The sequence below is a fragment of the Quercus lobata genome, chromosome 1, assembly GCF_001633185.2.
Source record: "Quercus lobata isolate SW786 chromosome 1, ValleyOak3.0 Primary Assembly, whole genome shotgun sequence".
Classification (NCBI taxonomy): Eukaryota; Viridiplantae; Streptophyta; class Magnoliopsida; order Fagales; family Fagaceae; genus Quercus; species Quercus lobata.
In genome coordinates, this window is record NC_044904.1 from 39,294,788 (window position 1) to 39,310,092 (window position 15,305).

The 15,305-nt window shown below is 38.1% G+C and overlaps 1 non-coding gene across 1 annotated transcript; it reads right to left on the reverse strand.

Moving 5' to 3' along the window:
- Window positions 1-3,027: 3,027 nt before the first annotated feature.
- TRNAE-UUC lies at window positions 3,028-3,099 on the reverse strand. Its single transcript has one exon. It is a non-coding gene; the product is annotated as a tRNA-Glu (tRNA).
- Window positions 3,100-15,305: the final 12,206 nt, after the last annotated feature.

The window sequence follows — 15,305 nt, forward strand, 5'->3', positions numbered from 1 at the left end:
CTACTACCTACAGGTGGAAGGACTAACTAAGCCACCAGCAAGTGCCTTGGTAGAAAAAATTAAGTCCTTCTACCTACGGGTAGAAGGACGAACCAAGTCACTCACGAGTGTCTTGGTCGAAATTTAAGTCCTTCTACCAACGGGTGGAACAACGAACCTAGTCACTCATGAGTGCCTTGGTCAAAATTTAAGTCTTCCTACCTTCGGGTGGAAGGACGAACCAAGCTACTAGCAAATGCCTCGGTACAAAATTCAAGTCCTTCTACCTACAGGTGGAAGGATGAACCAAGTCACTCACGAGTGTCTTGGTTGAAAATTAAGTCCTTCTACCTACGGGTGGAAGGACGAACCAAGTCACTCACGAGTGCCTTGGTCAAAATTTAAGTCTTCCTACCTTTGGGTGAAAGGATGAACCATGCCACCAGCAAGTGCCATGGTACAAAATTTAAGTCCTTCTACCTATGGGTGGAAGGAGGAACCAAGTCACTCACAAGTGACTCGGTATAAAATTTAAGTCCTTCTACCTATGGGTGGAAGGATGAACCAAGTCACTCACGAGTGCTTTGGTCAAAATTTAAGTCCTTCTACCTACGGATGGAAGGACGAACCAAGACACTTACGGGTGCCTTGGTCGGAAATTAAAATCCTACTACCTACAGGTGGAAGGACTAACCAAGCCACCAGCAAGTGCCTTGGTACAAAATTTACGTCCTTCTACCTACGGGTGGAAGGATGAACCAAGTTACTCACGAGTGTCTTGGTCGAAATTTAAGTCCTACCAACGGGTGGAAGGATGAACTAAGTCACTCACGAGTGCTTTGGTCCAAATTTAAGTTCTTCTACCTATAGGTGGAAGGACAACCAAGTCACTCACGAGTGTCTTCGTCGAAATTTAAGTCCTTCTACCTACGGATGGAAGGACGAACTAAGTCACTTACGGTTTCCTTGGTTGAAATTTAAAGTCCTACTACCTACAGGTGGAAGGACTAACCAAGCCACTAGCAAGTGCCTTAGTACAAAATTTAAGTCCTACTACCTACGGATGGAATGACCAACCAAGTCGCCCATGAGTGCCTTGGTGAAAATTCGAAGTCTTCCTACCTACGGGAGGACAAACGAGCCCTGTCACCCAAAAGGGCCTTGGTTAAAATTTAAGTCCCCTATGCTATAAATAATTTTAGGCCAGCCTGTTAAAGATTGACAAGTCTCTCAGGATCTAAATCGAATCGTCACCCCACGGGTCCTTCCACTCCGAGATCACGAACCCATAGGATGAAGGGGGCAATTGAAGAGGAAAAATTATGCATGACGGAGCTATATGGATGGAGGCGGCATGGACAGATGTGGCATGTACTAACCGAACGACAACGTGGCATCCAGCCCATTATTATGTGGTCTCCAAGGAACCTTAAATGGAAAATACTTGCGACACACGATTAGCCCTGGTTTGTAGAATCCTAACATGAGTAGAATTCTAGAATATACACGCATTAATGAGTATCTTCCCTATAAGGAAAAGATATGTTTCGCAAGCAAAGGAATCTGGCCCTACGCGACTATAAAACCTAAAGACCCTCAAGAAAAGGTACACACAATTTCTCTAAAGCTCATGATCTCTAACATTGTTGGAGCTCTTGTTTGACTTAACATTCGGAAAGTCTTTGGTCGATACCACACCGGTACTCTCTGTAAGATCTTTTTCTGTGTTGGGTAGGTTTGGTATCGAGCGTGTTGGAACCGTGTGGCTCACTGGTGATTTTTTCGACATCATCAGACAGATTGAATCTTACACTTGTTTTATTTACTTTTGGATTGTATGGATAATTTGCTTATAAATGTGTTGTTCTAATGTGAATAAGTTATTATAATGTAATAATAGGTTAATGTAATGGAAATAAATAAATAAAAATATAAAATTAAATTAAATTAATAAATATTTGGCGACAAATTTTTTCATCGCCAATAGGTTGGGATAAAAACAATTGGTGATGAAAATTTACACCACCAATAGAATTAGTGACAAAATGGTTCACCATTCACATATTGTATTAATAAAATAAAAAATAAGACAAAATTGATGACAAAATTTTTCGTCATCAATAAGTTGAGCTATGAACGTAGATACTTTCTCAAAAAATAAAATAAAATAAAATGAACATAAATAGCATTTGGTGACAAAAAAAATTAATCACCTAATATGGTGAAATAAAAAAAATAAAGAAATAAAATTAGTTTTGGTGATGAATTAGTCTGTTGCCAAATATGCTTAAATAAAAAATAAAATACATTTAGTGGCAAAAATATTTGTCACTAAATAAAGTATTTAGTGAGGAAAATATTAGGTGACGAAATAATTTTTTTCATCCAGGACATTCGATGACAGAGATTACGCAACGAATGTTGTTTCATTTGCGTAATATGTTGAGTTAAAATTCTATATGCATCGTTTACAAGGTCAAGAGTCTTGTTCTTAAGTAATATAGACTGCTCTTTTTTATTATGGGAATCGCATTCTATTTATCAAGTTATAAAAACGAAGTCTTTAAAAAATGGAAATAAAGACAATTAAAAATAATTGTTCATTTAAAATTTTGTTTTTTGTAGAGTTCATTTTTCGAAATGAAAGCAATAAGTTTTTTTGTTTTTGGAATCAGCTATTAGATAAGGCGTTCAGCAAACCAAAAAGAGTGGCTCTGAGTTCATTTTTCGAAATGAAAGCAATCAATTTTTTATTTTTAGAATCAGCTATCAAAAAAGGCTTTCAGCAAACCAAAAAGAGTGGGCTCTGAGTAATCAATAATGATTTAAAAGAAAAAAAATGTTATTTAAAGTAATGATTATGAATAATAAAACAAAAACAAAAAAGAGGAAAACCATTCTTCCGGTGCCAGGTATCAAACCCCAGTCTCCTGGGTGAAAGGCGTTTAGCAAACCAAAAGAGTGATAACTGGGTACCAACGATTTAAAATAATATATTTTATGTAAAATAAAGATTATGAATGAAAAAAACAAAAAGGAAAACCATTCTTCCGTTGCCGGGAATCGAACCCGGGTCTCCTGGGTGAAAGCCAGATATCCTAACCGCTGGACGACAACGGAAGTTTGCTGTGAGAGTAGTCTTTATTTTTATATTTCAACAAACATTCGATGCTTTTTCTTATTTCCTTTTTAATTTTGTAAATAGATACTTTGCTAACCTCTAGGGATAACTATTTGATCATCTTACACACACAAACATATGTACATATCCGATAACATGTGAAAACACACACTCACTAGCATTGTCAAGTAACAGTTTCCTAAGGTGTCAATTATTTATCACTCTTTTCATTGAGTTCCCGTTACAATAATATGTAAAGTTAGGGTGATTTGAATTTACATTATTTCTTTTAAGCAAAAAGTTTTTCCCAAAGTAAAAATAGCTTGTTTTCTTGTATTTAAATGCAACCTCTGAAATAACTCTTAAAATATTTTTCATTATTTATTTCACAAAGAAAATGACTAATATTTAATGTTGGCACAATGGTGGTGGCGAGAATAGTAGGTAAAGTTACATTAGAGTGAAAGAAATTATTTGGTAACATGTTCACATTTTGTATTCACAAAAGTAAGGTTGTATTGCTTGTATGTTGTGACATAATTGTCGATATAATACGATTATTAGAGGGTTTAACATGGCAGTAAAATAATTATGTTAAAAAGAGGTCATAGGTGTTAAACTGTGATCAAATGAGTCTGAGGCATATCGAGACATTGATGAGAATGTTGTTATGCTAGTCTTTAACAAGACTTAATACAATGTTCTAATTGTTTCTTTGTAGGCATACATGTAGGTCACACGATGTACTTGCCAGGTATGAACATTGTTGAAAATTGATATGAGAGATGTCTACTTGCCTTGTGTTTACTATGCAGCAATAAGAGACCTTAGAAATATAAGGCTGACTAAACCTAAATGAGTAATGCTTATAATGGGCTTGATTTAGCCCATAATGAAGAGTCGTGACTTTGGGTGAAGGGATGCACTCTTGGTAAATGGTTCCAATTTTTGGCAAAGCCTGTAATTTTTAAATCTTAAAATATTACATATTATTGTTAGAAAATCAGTTTCAGTGACATTGTTGAGAATAACATACAAGGAATCTCTCTGTCTTTCTCTCTCTCACCATCAATTTCTATTAGTGCCTGTGTGGGTTTTTTTTTTTTTTTTTTTATAATTTTTTTAGCACACAAGCCCAAGTAGAAAAAGGATCCTAGGCCTAATATTTATTGTTTTAAGAGACTGGGCTTGGTTCACCGCAGCTAAATTGGGCTGATTTCGAATCAGGTGGTGCACAGAGCACAAATCCTACAACACATACATGCTAACATACATGAAATATATGCATTGAACAGTAAGAAACAGCAAAGGAACAAAATGATAAAGAAGGAACATAAAATAAAGCATTAGGGACCCTTAAAATAATGTAAAATACTTCGTTACTTTCTTGATTATGTAATACACTACGCTCACTAGGACATGTTACAAGATCCAAATAAGTTCAAAAATCATAGACTTAGATAGCCCTTCAGGCCTCTAAGACTTGCAAAGTTTGAATCCCTTTGAATCCAAGTGTGTTCTCTAGTGGCTGCTTGAGGATACCAGACGGGATTTCCCTCCTTTTTCTCTCTTTTTGAATTCTAACAGAGTTTCCTTAATGATTTTTACTCTAAGTCACTGTTACTGAATGCCTTTCACTATTGGCTGCTTCTCCTTTTATAGTACCATCCTAGGGTTTCTAAGGTACCATTGATTCCCTTCATTTGCTCCCCTAGATACCAGAACCAATGTTGTGCCAGCAACATTGGTGGCTGGTCCCTTCTTCATTCCTCATTATTTTCTTCTTTTGAGGTTTCTTCTTCAAAAAGCCTTTTGCTAACTTTCCCATTTTGGGGGGGTCTTAGAAGGCTCCAAGGCTTCTAGATCCCATTATAAACAAAAAATTTCCTCAATTGCAAAAAATCGAACAATTGAAAAGAAATATGGTTTGCAAATATAAATTTGTATTGATGAATAATGAGTACAATCTCTATTTCAATTCTTTTACAAAAGAATACCCTTTGATTCTATCTTCATTGAACTTGACTCAAACAAGAAATCTTCTTAACTTTAGCTAGAAAATAGATTGCGTGGTCTCCACAACAAAACTTTAGCTTTGAGCTTATTAGAGATTTATTGTTCTTCAAGTCTTTGAATGTGAAGGTTTTTAGGCTAAAGTTCTTCGGGGCTTTAGAGGCTTGGTTCGTTGAGTTTCAAGGATTTGAGGTTTGTTGAAGTTTATGAAGGCTTTTTTCAGCTTAATTCCAATAGAACTTCAAAGAACTTATTTGAATGTTCTTCATATGTTCTTGAGGTAGAATTTCTCCAGAATTTTGACGTCTTAGAAAAATTCTCTCCATCAATGAGAGGAGGTATGCCCTCTATTTATAGTGGTTTCAAAGGATAAGTCTCACTTGAGATTGACTTCCTAGTAGATAATTATCTCTATTATTATTTATTTATTTTAATAGAGATAATGATTAACTATTATCATTCCAATTTAATTGAGATATTTATCTCTATTTAATTAGAATAATTATCATCAAGATATTTATCTCTATTTAATTAGGATAAATATCATCTTTAATTGACACATGTCAACACTTGATTTATCTAATTTAGTGACATATTAATTTAAATTTTGTTACTAAATTTTGATATGGAATTTTATGATTGGATTGAAATTTTGCCTCCTACACCCACATTTTTTCAAACCCACCTTTTGGCTGCTTTCCCTTTTGTCACTTTTCCCAGGTGAGCTGATTCTTTTCTACCAGGCTGAAAAATCCCAAGCCACCTTCCTTCCTTGTTCTTCTTCCTAGGTTCCACAAGGTACTAGGCTCTTGCTCAGAGTTGTTGGTTCCCAGGCCCTTTGACCCCTTTTCTGTATCATTGGGTGGCTGATAGGGATATATTTGTTCTTGCTTCTTGTGTTTCTTGGCATCCCCCCTGAACTGTCTTAATCCAAACCTGGCTTTGTTGCATATCCCGAGGATCCCAAACTTCTGGGAATCCCCAGGTATCCTAGCCCAGTTATTTTCCCAAGCTCCCGAGTGATTTATCTAACCTTTGAGGGCTGAGTTGGGCTTTTTATTTCCTTTATTTCATGGGGCCCGAAACTTGCCCATTCATGGATTTGGGTCCCTCCTTATGGACCCTTAATGGGTTTGGGCCTCTCCCCTTTTTTCTTTATTGGAAGCCTAAATGCTTTATTTTTTTTTCCTACGTTTCAATCCTTTGCGTTGTTTTGGGCCTTTGGTAAAACATTGTAATTTTTTGGACCTCAACAGTGCCTTTAAAGTGTAAATATTGTGTTTTTTGTTCTTGTAATAAATATCATTGTGTATGTTTCATTAATATTATTGTGGTGGCTAAAAACAATTTTCTAACATCACAACTAATTTGTAATGAATGCGTTGGAATGAATCTACAATGGGAAACTTGAACAAAGGTAAGAAACTACAAATAACAATCAAGAACATTCAAAGAAAAGATAACACTCTTTATTTCATAGAAAAATCCTTGTATAAACATACATTTCACTCAGTTTTTTTTTCTCTCTCTCTTTTTTGATCACTCATCCCTCTTTTATGCATGTTTTGCTTCTCTTTATACTTCCCTCTTCCTTCCCTTCTGGAACCCTCTCTCATCACACAGCTGGTGTGATACTTGTCCTATTAGACATGTTATCCCTTATTTTCATGATATCTGGACTTTTCGAGCTTAAAGCACTGTTCAGGCCAGTCATTCAGCAATAAATACGACTATGCCAAGCAGGTGGTCGAATTAATGCGGAGGTGACTATTACTTCATCCAAGAGACACCCTTTGGATCCTCGGACATTCCTTCTGAGAACACTGAGTTCATAGTCAAGATCATCCAAGGACACAGGCTACACAGACCTCGAGCTTCAAACCATTTTCCCCGAGATGCCAGATCTTAATTCCTTGAGCCCAATAGCTTTTCTCTATTGCTAGGTATTAGGCTTAGGGGTGTGCAGAAAACCCACCGACCCGCCAAACCCGACCCAACCCGACCCGACCCACCGGGTTGGGTCGGTTTTTAAGGCTTGGTGGGTTGGGTTGGGTTACCAAAAAAATTATTATAGTGGGTCGGGTTGGGTTTGGGTCATAAAATTACAAACCCGCCAAACCCGACCCGACCCACCCATATTTAATATATATTTAAAATATATTTTATATTTAATAATTTTTTTTAAAAAAATCAATTGTAGGGAACTTTTATATATATATATATATATACACATATATATATTTAAATATATATTATATATTTAATAATTTGCATTTCCTCAATTCCTTCTACTAATACTAATTTTATATATATATATATATATAATATTATATAATTAATAAAATTTTTTAAATAACCAATTTTTCCTATCCTATATAAAAGTCAATTAGTTCACATAAATTCTAATAAATTACTATTGTTGTTTAGTCATTAGTGTTGAGCCTTCAAGGAGTTACATTGATACTAATCTTTAGGTTTTTTTAATATATTAATATTTATATTTTTTTTTCTACTCAATTTAATAATAAATAAAAAATTGTCAAACCCATGGGTTCAACCCGACCCACGTGGGTTGGGTTGGGTTGGGTTGAATTTTTTTTGACCCACCATGATGGGTTGGGTCAAAAAATTCCCTCAACCCGACCCAACCCGACCCATGCACACCCCTAATTAGGCTGATCTTCCTAATAAGCCAAAAACACTTAGAATCAAACCCACACCCTCATAATTATGTTCATGAGAGACATTACGAGACAATGTAGAACACACAAAGCTGGCTTTGTAGTACAAGCTTTCTCTCTCAATGCACGATAAGCGCCCTTACAATCTTGTGCTTTGAGATTTGGGCTTTATCCACTGCCGTCCTCTCGTGAGCGACGCTCAGGGAGGGTTGGTCTCTACCCTTTGTGGGTTCCTTCTAGACTGTTGTGGGTCTTGTGCTACCACTTTGTGTGGCTTCTCTTTGCCCCTTTATGGATCTTGTGCCGCCACTTCATATGGCTTTCTCTTTACCCCTTTGTGGGTTTATACTTACTCTGTGTGGTTCGTGTTGGTCTCTCTTGCCAAGTTTCTCATCTTGGTCTATCAACATTTCAGCCGCTTGGTGTGTTGGTAAGGGTCAAGTGGATTAGCTAGCTTCCTCAAATTGTTTACTCCTCAGCATTATTGGCCTCCTTTGTGTTTTGTTTTTCCTAAGAAGTGGTGATCTAATTTATGTGGTATGTTACTCTCTCCTTAATTGTGTTATCCTATTGTTTTGAGGTTTAAATTACTTTCCATTTTGCTGTTTGGATGTTGCGGAATCATTTGGTGCTTTAGTGGTTTGCTAAGATTGTTGGCTGGATGGTATCTTTATTTGTGTTGAACTAAGTTTGGTTAGTGATTATGCTTTGTTGTCTGGTGAGCGTTTTTTTTGTTGTCTAGTGAGCATTTATTTGTGGATTTGAATGGTCAAAGCTTTCCCTATTCTGCATGGAGGGATTAAGAGGAAAGTATTTCAAGTTCCAAACCACTATGAGAACATTAGAGTGGAACTGTCGGGGTATTTGCAATGCCTCGACAACTAGAGCTCTTAAAGCTCAAATAAGGAAGACAAAGACTAATGTTATCTTTCTATGTGAAATGAAGGAAAATGTGGATTGCATGGAATTGATGAAGGGAAATATTCGTTTTTTTTATTTATAAAAAAGTAGTTGAAGCAAAAGGAAGAGCAAAAGGGTTGTGCTTACTATGGAGAAGTGATGTTAAAGTGGAAGTAATCAAATTCAAGAAGCACTTGATTGCAGCCAAAGTCAGTGATAGTGTCTGTGATTGGTGCTTCATAGGATTTAATGGGCCACCATATGTGACGGGAAAATCTAAATGGCTTGCTGGAAACCATTCATGGTCCTTGGATATGTATGGGAGATTTCAATCTGACCAATAGTGATGATGAGAAATGGGTTGGTACAAGAGAAGGGTCATCAACCCCAAACTTTCTAAAGGATATTATGTTTGAGCTAGGTATAGTGGATCTTGGTTTCTCCGGCAAAAACTTTACATGGTTTAGGCAGTAATGGTGAAAAATAGCAATTAAGGAAAGGCTGGACAGGGGAATTGCTAACATTTCTTAGAGGTTAGTATTCCCAAAAGCTTGCATTAAAAATCTGAGAAACATAAATTCATATCACAGTCCTATTATCTTGGAAACCAACCCCCAAGATAGTTTTGCTCCAAGACTATTTCGTTTTGAGGTTGCTTGGATTAGGGATCCCAGGTGCTACAATGTAATTGACCAAGCTTGGAATGAAGAAGTGAGAGGAACTGAATTCATGAAGCTTTATAAGAAACTGGATGCTACCCAAAATGCTTTAAAGGTGTGGAATAAGAAAGTTTTGGTCACTGCCAAACTAGAATTGATGAATTGATCCAAAAGGAAGATGGCACTAAAGAGAATTATAGAAGAGAAACTGATTTACAAAATGAGTTAAATGAATGGTTGTTTAGAAGTGAGATCCTATGGAAACCAAAATCTCGAGAAATCTAGCTATAAAAGGAGACAAGAACTCCAAAATTTTCCATTTGTCAACCATCATCCGTAGAAGAAGATATGCTATTGATGCTGTAAAATCTGAATTGGGAAGATGGATTACTGATAGTAAAGAGATTAGGGGGTTCTTCTTGGAGAGCTTCAAAAATCATTTCACCAAGGAGACAGTGGACTTTTCCCCAGAGCTTGAAGATCTAATTACCCCCTGCATTTTAGTCGAAGAAAATGAGAAAATTAGTAAAATCCCTACCCCATCAAATATTAGCGACACTTTGTTCCAAATGCAAGACTTAAAAGCTCCAGGCCTAGATGGTTTCCTAGCCATCGTTTTACAAAGAGTACTGGTCAATTGTAGGAAAGGTTGTCACAAGAGCTGTGATATCTTTTTCTTTTCTTTTTTTTCTTTTTTTGAATCAAGTAGAATGCATTGTGAGGTAAATTCTTCTCTCATTGTACTCATCCCAAAAACTCAAAATCCTTCCTCCTTCAACAATTTTAGACCTATTAGTTTATACAATATTGTATATAAAATAATTGCAAAAATTAGTGTCTAGATTAAGGCCCTTACTTCATAAAATGATATCTCCATGCCAATCTGCATTCATATCTAGAAGATGGATAATTGAAAATCAAGTTGTTATGCATGAATTGCTTCACAATTTTAGAGCAAGAAAAGTAAAATCTAGTATGATGGCCATCAAGCTAGACCTTCAAAAAGGCCATGACAAGGTGGATTGGATTTTTTTTTTTAATTTTTTAATTAAATTTGGCCATAGTGGGATTTTTGTTAGGTGGATTATGGAATGTGTCTCCTTTGCATCCTTTGAAATTTTGATCAATAGAGGTAAGTTTGGACAATTTAGGCCTGGGAGGGGTTTGAGTCTAGGAGACCCATTATCTCCTTATCTTTTCATCTTAGGACAAGTATTGTCTAGAATGTTGGAGAAGGATTTTGGGAAGAAGAACATTAGTGAGGTGAAGGCCAATATTAGGGTTCCTGTCATTACTCATGTTATGTATGTAGATGATATTATTTTATTCTCAACAGCTTGTAGGAAGGATGCTCTAGCAATCAATGAATGCTTGGATAAGTACTGTACATGGTTAGACCAACTTATAAAAGGGGGCGATCTGGCATATTTTTTTTTCAAAGCCACCCAAAAACAAAGTAGCAAGATCATCAAACAAGCTATGCAAATGAAATCTCTCAAAAAGACTCAGTTTATCTTGGAGCTCCTCTATTCATGTCTAAAGCACCTACAAAAGACTTCAAGTATCTACAAGATAGGTGTGAGAGTTGCTTTTTTTGCAACACTCAGGCCCAAGGATCCCGGGCCGAATAGTTGTAGTTTGGTGGACCGGGCTTTGATTCATCGCAGCTAAAGGGTTGTTTAAGAATCAAGTGGTGCACAGGGCATGCTTCCTACAATACATATAAACTAACAAACAAGGATATTTGTATTGAACAATGAATCAAAGTAGCAAAGTAATGCAAAGAAAAAAATAATAAAAGCACAAAATAATGGTTAGGGATCCTCAAATTAGTAGAGTATATTTCATTGAATTTTCTTTATTATGATTACAGTACGCTCACTAAGACATGGTACAAGGTTCAAGCAAGCTTAAAAATTATAGTCTTAGATGGTTATTCTAACCTTTAAGACTTGCAAAATTTGATTCTTTTTGAATCCGAGTATGTGCTATAGTGGCTTTCTCTAGGATAACGAGAAGTAATTTTACTAATTTTTCTCTGAGTTTTTCTCCTCGACAGGATTTTATCAATGATTCTCCCATCCCAAATTTCTCTGCCCTTCTTCGCAATCCTTTCCCCCTTTTTATAGTGATATTTTGGAGTCTCAGGGGAACTATTGATTCCCTTATTTTGCCCTCTGGGTACCAGAGTATGTATTGTGCCCATCGCCCAGTAGGTTTAGTTTCCCTGTTCTTCATCCTTTCCTTCCTTTTAGTTTTGTTTCTTTGAAAGTCCATGGCTGACTACCTATTTCGGAATATGCTGAGGTCATGCTCTTCTCGATCCAACTTTTGGCCGTCCTTCTTCTTTATCTTTTTTCTCAAACGAGCGGAATCCCACTCTGCCGGTTTGAAAGTCTTCCGCTGCTATTCCCTTTTTTATATTTCTTCATTCTGGTTCCCCGAGGTGCTACCTACTTGCGCTATGAGAGGTCACTGATTCTTTCTTCTTTTTCTTGTTAGGTCGTTTGGCACTTGAGAAGGACGTGGCTTCTCCTCTGTTCATTGTGTTTCTTTTTGTCTTTTTTTCTTTTGAACTTTCTTAATCTTTTGTTGACTGTGCTTACACGCCTGGGGGGATCCGAGCCTTTTGGCAGTCTCTAAGGATCCCGGCTCAGTTGTCTTCTTCAATCCTCTAACATGGGCTTCTTTTCCTTTTCTTTCTTCTTTTCTCATAAGCTTCTAGGCTTCCCCTTTTTTCTTCTTGATGCTTTTTTGGGCTTCAAGCCTCTTGGGCTTACCATTTCTTCTCTTTTTCGTGACCCCCTTGTGCTTATTTCTTTGGGCTTGGGTACTGTGACTTTTTAGACCTCAACATTTAGCCCCCCGAGCTCGTGGGTTGCCTAAAGCCCATGCGTGAGTAATTCAGGGTTTCTTAGATTCTGTAGGATTTTCTTTTAATTACCCCTGGGTTCCCTTCTTTCTTATTCAAGATTTAGGCCTTTCCTACTGCTTTTTGGTTATCTTAGTCTTTTCTGCGTGTCGTGTTCCTCCATTTTGCAATTTCCCCTTTGCATGGGACGTGGGAGTTGAGTATTTGGTGTAAAATTTCCTTTACCCACTTTTTCATTCCCCGTAACTTCCATTAATAACTGCTAATTAATCTCCTCTTCAAAATTAAATATTTCAGCAACTGGCGCGTTTTTCTATACACTGTCTTCTCCATCTACTCTTTCCGCTTTTATTGCGGCCGTTTCCCATTATCTCTTTGCTTCCCTGAGTTTTCCATTCTTAGGTCTCTTTTCTCTCTTTTCAAACAGTTTGCTATTCCCGTTTTTCCTTTTCCATTCTTCCAATCCCCCTTTCTTCTCATCATTCCCATTGCTTTAATGGCTTCTTCTTCTTCCCGAAAAAGAAGAGAGCGCACCCCAAGCCCTTCTGAGGGCGAAGGTTCTTCTGGTTCTGCTCTAAGTGAATCTCACGAAGTCACTGAGCATCCAGCTTTTCCTTTACGGGACCCCTGGTACTCTCCCAGTTTATTTTTTCCTCAAGTGTCTCATGGCGAGGTTCCTCCGTCCCCTCATGCTTGGGTGTTTTCTGGTCAGGCTAGTTCCGCCCAAGTTCCAGACCCTAAAGAGATTTTTGACCTTCAAATTAGGCAGGGACTTCGAGAGGCGATGCCTATCTTTTTTGATTTTGTTCCAAGGAAAATCCAAGGTTGGCCCATCTGGGTGGATAAGGAACTATCTGATGAGGAGTTTGTGGGTTGCCTGGAGCGCACTGGTATCATAAAAGCGGTGGCGATTTCCAGAAATTTTGAGGGTTTCAGAGACGCTAAAGGGCTCAAGCATCTGGTACGCCATTGGTGCCCTTCTCTTCATACTTTTTCCTTTTTTGTTAGTGAGTTGACAATTACCCTGGAGGATGTGGTCAACAACTTCCTTCTCCCGATATTTGGGGATGAGAGTCCTTTTGACATTAGCCTTTTTAAAGAGGATCTCATGGTGGAAAATAAGTTGTTTAGCCATTTTGGTGGTCGCATTGCCTCTCCCGGCGATAAGCCGGCCAAAATAGGGAGATGGGTCATGACCCTTTCCCGTGAGAAGAATAAAGAAGTTAGGTGGGCTGGTTTCCTAGCATTCTGGCTTAGCAAATTTTTGTTCATTGAGTTCCCGGGGTATGGGGTTAAGTCTACCTTCTTTCTGTTAGTGATTAAGTTGGCTCGAGGTGCTCAGTACCCTTTAGCTCCTCTATTTTTGGGCCATGTTTATTCTCAGTTAGATCAGCTTCATGGAGATGAGGCCGAGGGTGATTCTTGTTATGTGATTACTTCATTTCTTCACTGTGCTATTCTCCAGATATTTATGTAGGACCGTTCTTTAGCCACTTTGGCTAAGTGCAGGAATTTGAAATTTGTGAAGGATAAATTCCAAGGATCCCCCGATATAGTTAAGGGTCTTTGTGGTAATTCGACTGATACTTTCCCCATCATCTTTCATTGGATTAGTTTGAAAGGTGGTGGCCTCAACCTTGTTAAGTTATTTGATCAAGCAGGAAATTTACATTGGAGATCTCCTCATGAGTTTGGTCCTGGCTTTGCCTGCAACTCTGTGTTGTCTTCTTTTTTAACTTCTACAGGGAATACTTTTGATCTGTGTCGTGGTGATGAGGGCAATTTGGCTTACCTTGCTTGCATTAGCCCCTCTTGGCTTCTTGTGCCTTCTTTGAGCAGCCCAAGAAATACTCATTATTCGACACACCGGGTGCTTCGGCAGTTTGGTTTCGACCAGGATATTCCCCCAGTTTTTAAGGATATAGTACCGTCTCTCCCCTCTTTGGATCCTTTCTTGAGGTTGTAGGCCTTCTCCTATTCGTCACGGAGGAGCCCCCAGTTTGCAGTGCCTAACTCCCAGAGAGGAGTTTTTTCTTCTAACGGCTATACTGGCTACTGGAGAAGAATACAAAAGTCTTTTGTTGATTACGTTGGCTCTGGCACAATTAGGGAAACCCCTAATCTTAGTATTTCCTTTGCTCCAACATCCAATAGATGCTTATCCCTGCCCACTGTTGGGATTGTTTCCGCTGCTATAAGTAGTAAGATGGGGTTCGCAGAATGGCATGCCTCCAGGGGAGGTTGGGTAACATATGCACAAGATTTTCCCGGAACTTGGTTGGGTTATGGTCTTATTATTGGTACTTCCTCCGGGGTACCTATTAAGAAGGGTGCAATGGAGACAATAGGTGCTACTACCCCCGTGGGTAAAGGCAAGGAGATTAGGCCGGAAAAAATGAAAACAATTGATGTTGAAGAAAGTACAGAAGGCGTGAAGGTTGGTTCCGAGGCAAAAAAGAGAAAGATTGGGAAATCCTAGACACAGTTGGTATCTCAGGAAGACAAGGAAGTCGGGCAACCTTTGGCTTTAAGGACCCAGAAGAAGACTAAGGTAGAGTCTTCTTTTTTCCAGGTTCCTGTGATTTCTTCAGTCCATGGTCCTTTAGGATCCTCTGATTTTGTATCCCAGCTCCCCTTAGGACCCTCTAAGCATACTCGTAGTAAACAAAAGACCCTCAAAGAATCTGTAGAGAGAGAGAAGGGCAAGATCTCTTTCCTTCTTCTCTCTTTCATATTTATTACTATTGTTACAGTCACTTCCTTCTTTTAGCTAATGAGCGATTGTTTCCTTTGCAGTCCAAACGCAAGTCGAACTTCCAGAAAGGCGGAAGTCAGTCGTTCGATGATGATGTGGTATGGACTTCCCTTGTTCATACCTCTCCGTTTGCTCTGGTACTGTGTGTTAATGTCACCCTATTGTCTTCACTTATTATTGTTTGCCTTCCCCCCTTCTCTTTTTTTTTTAGGTGGAAGGGTTTTAGAGGAAGAAACGGTTACATGGAGGAGGAGCCCCCTAGTTGTGGCATGGTTGAGGAGACCGGGCAACCGATGTAGGGTGTCCAAACTACTCAGGATCCCAA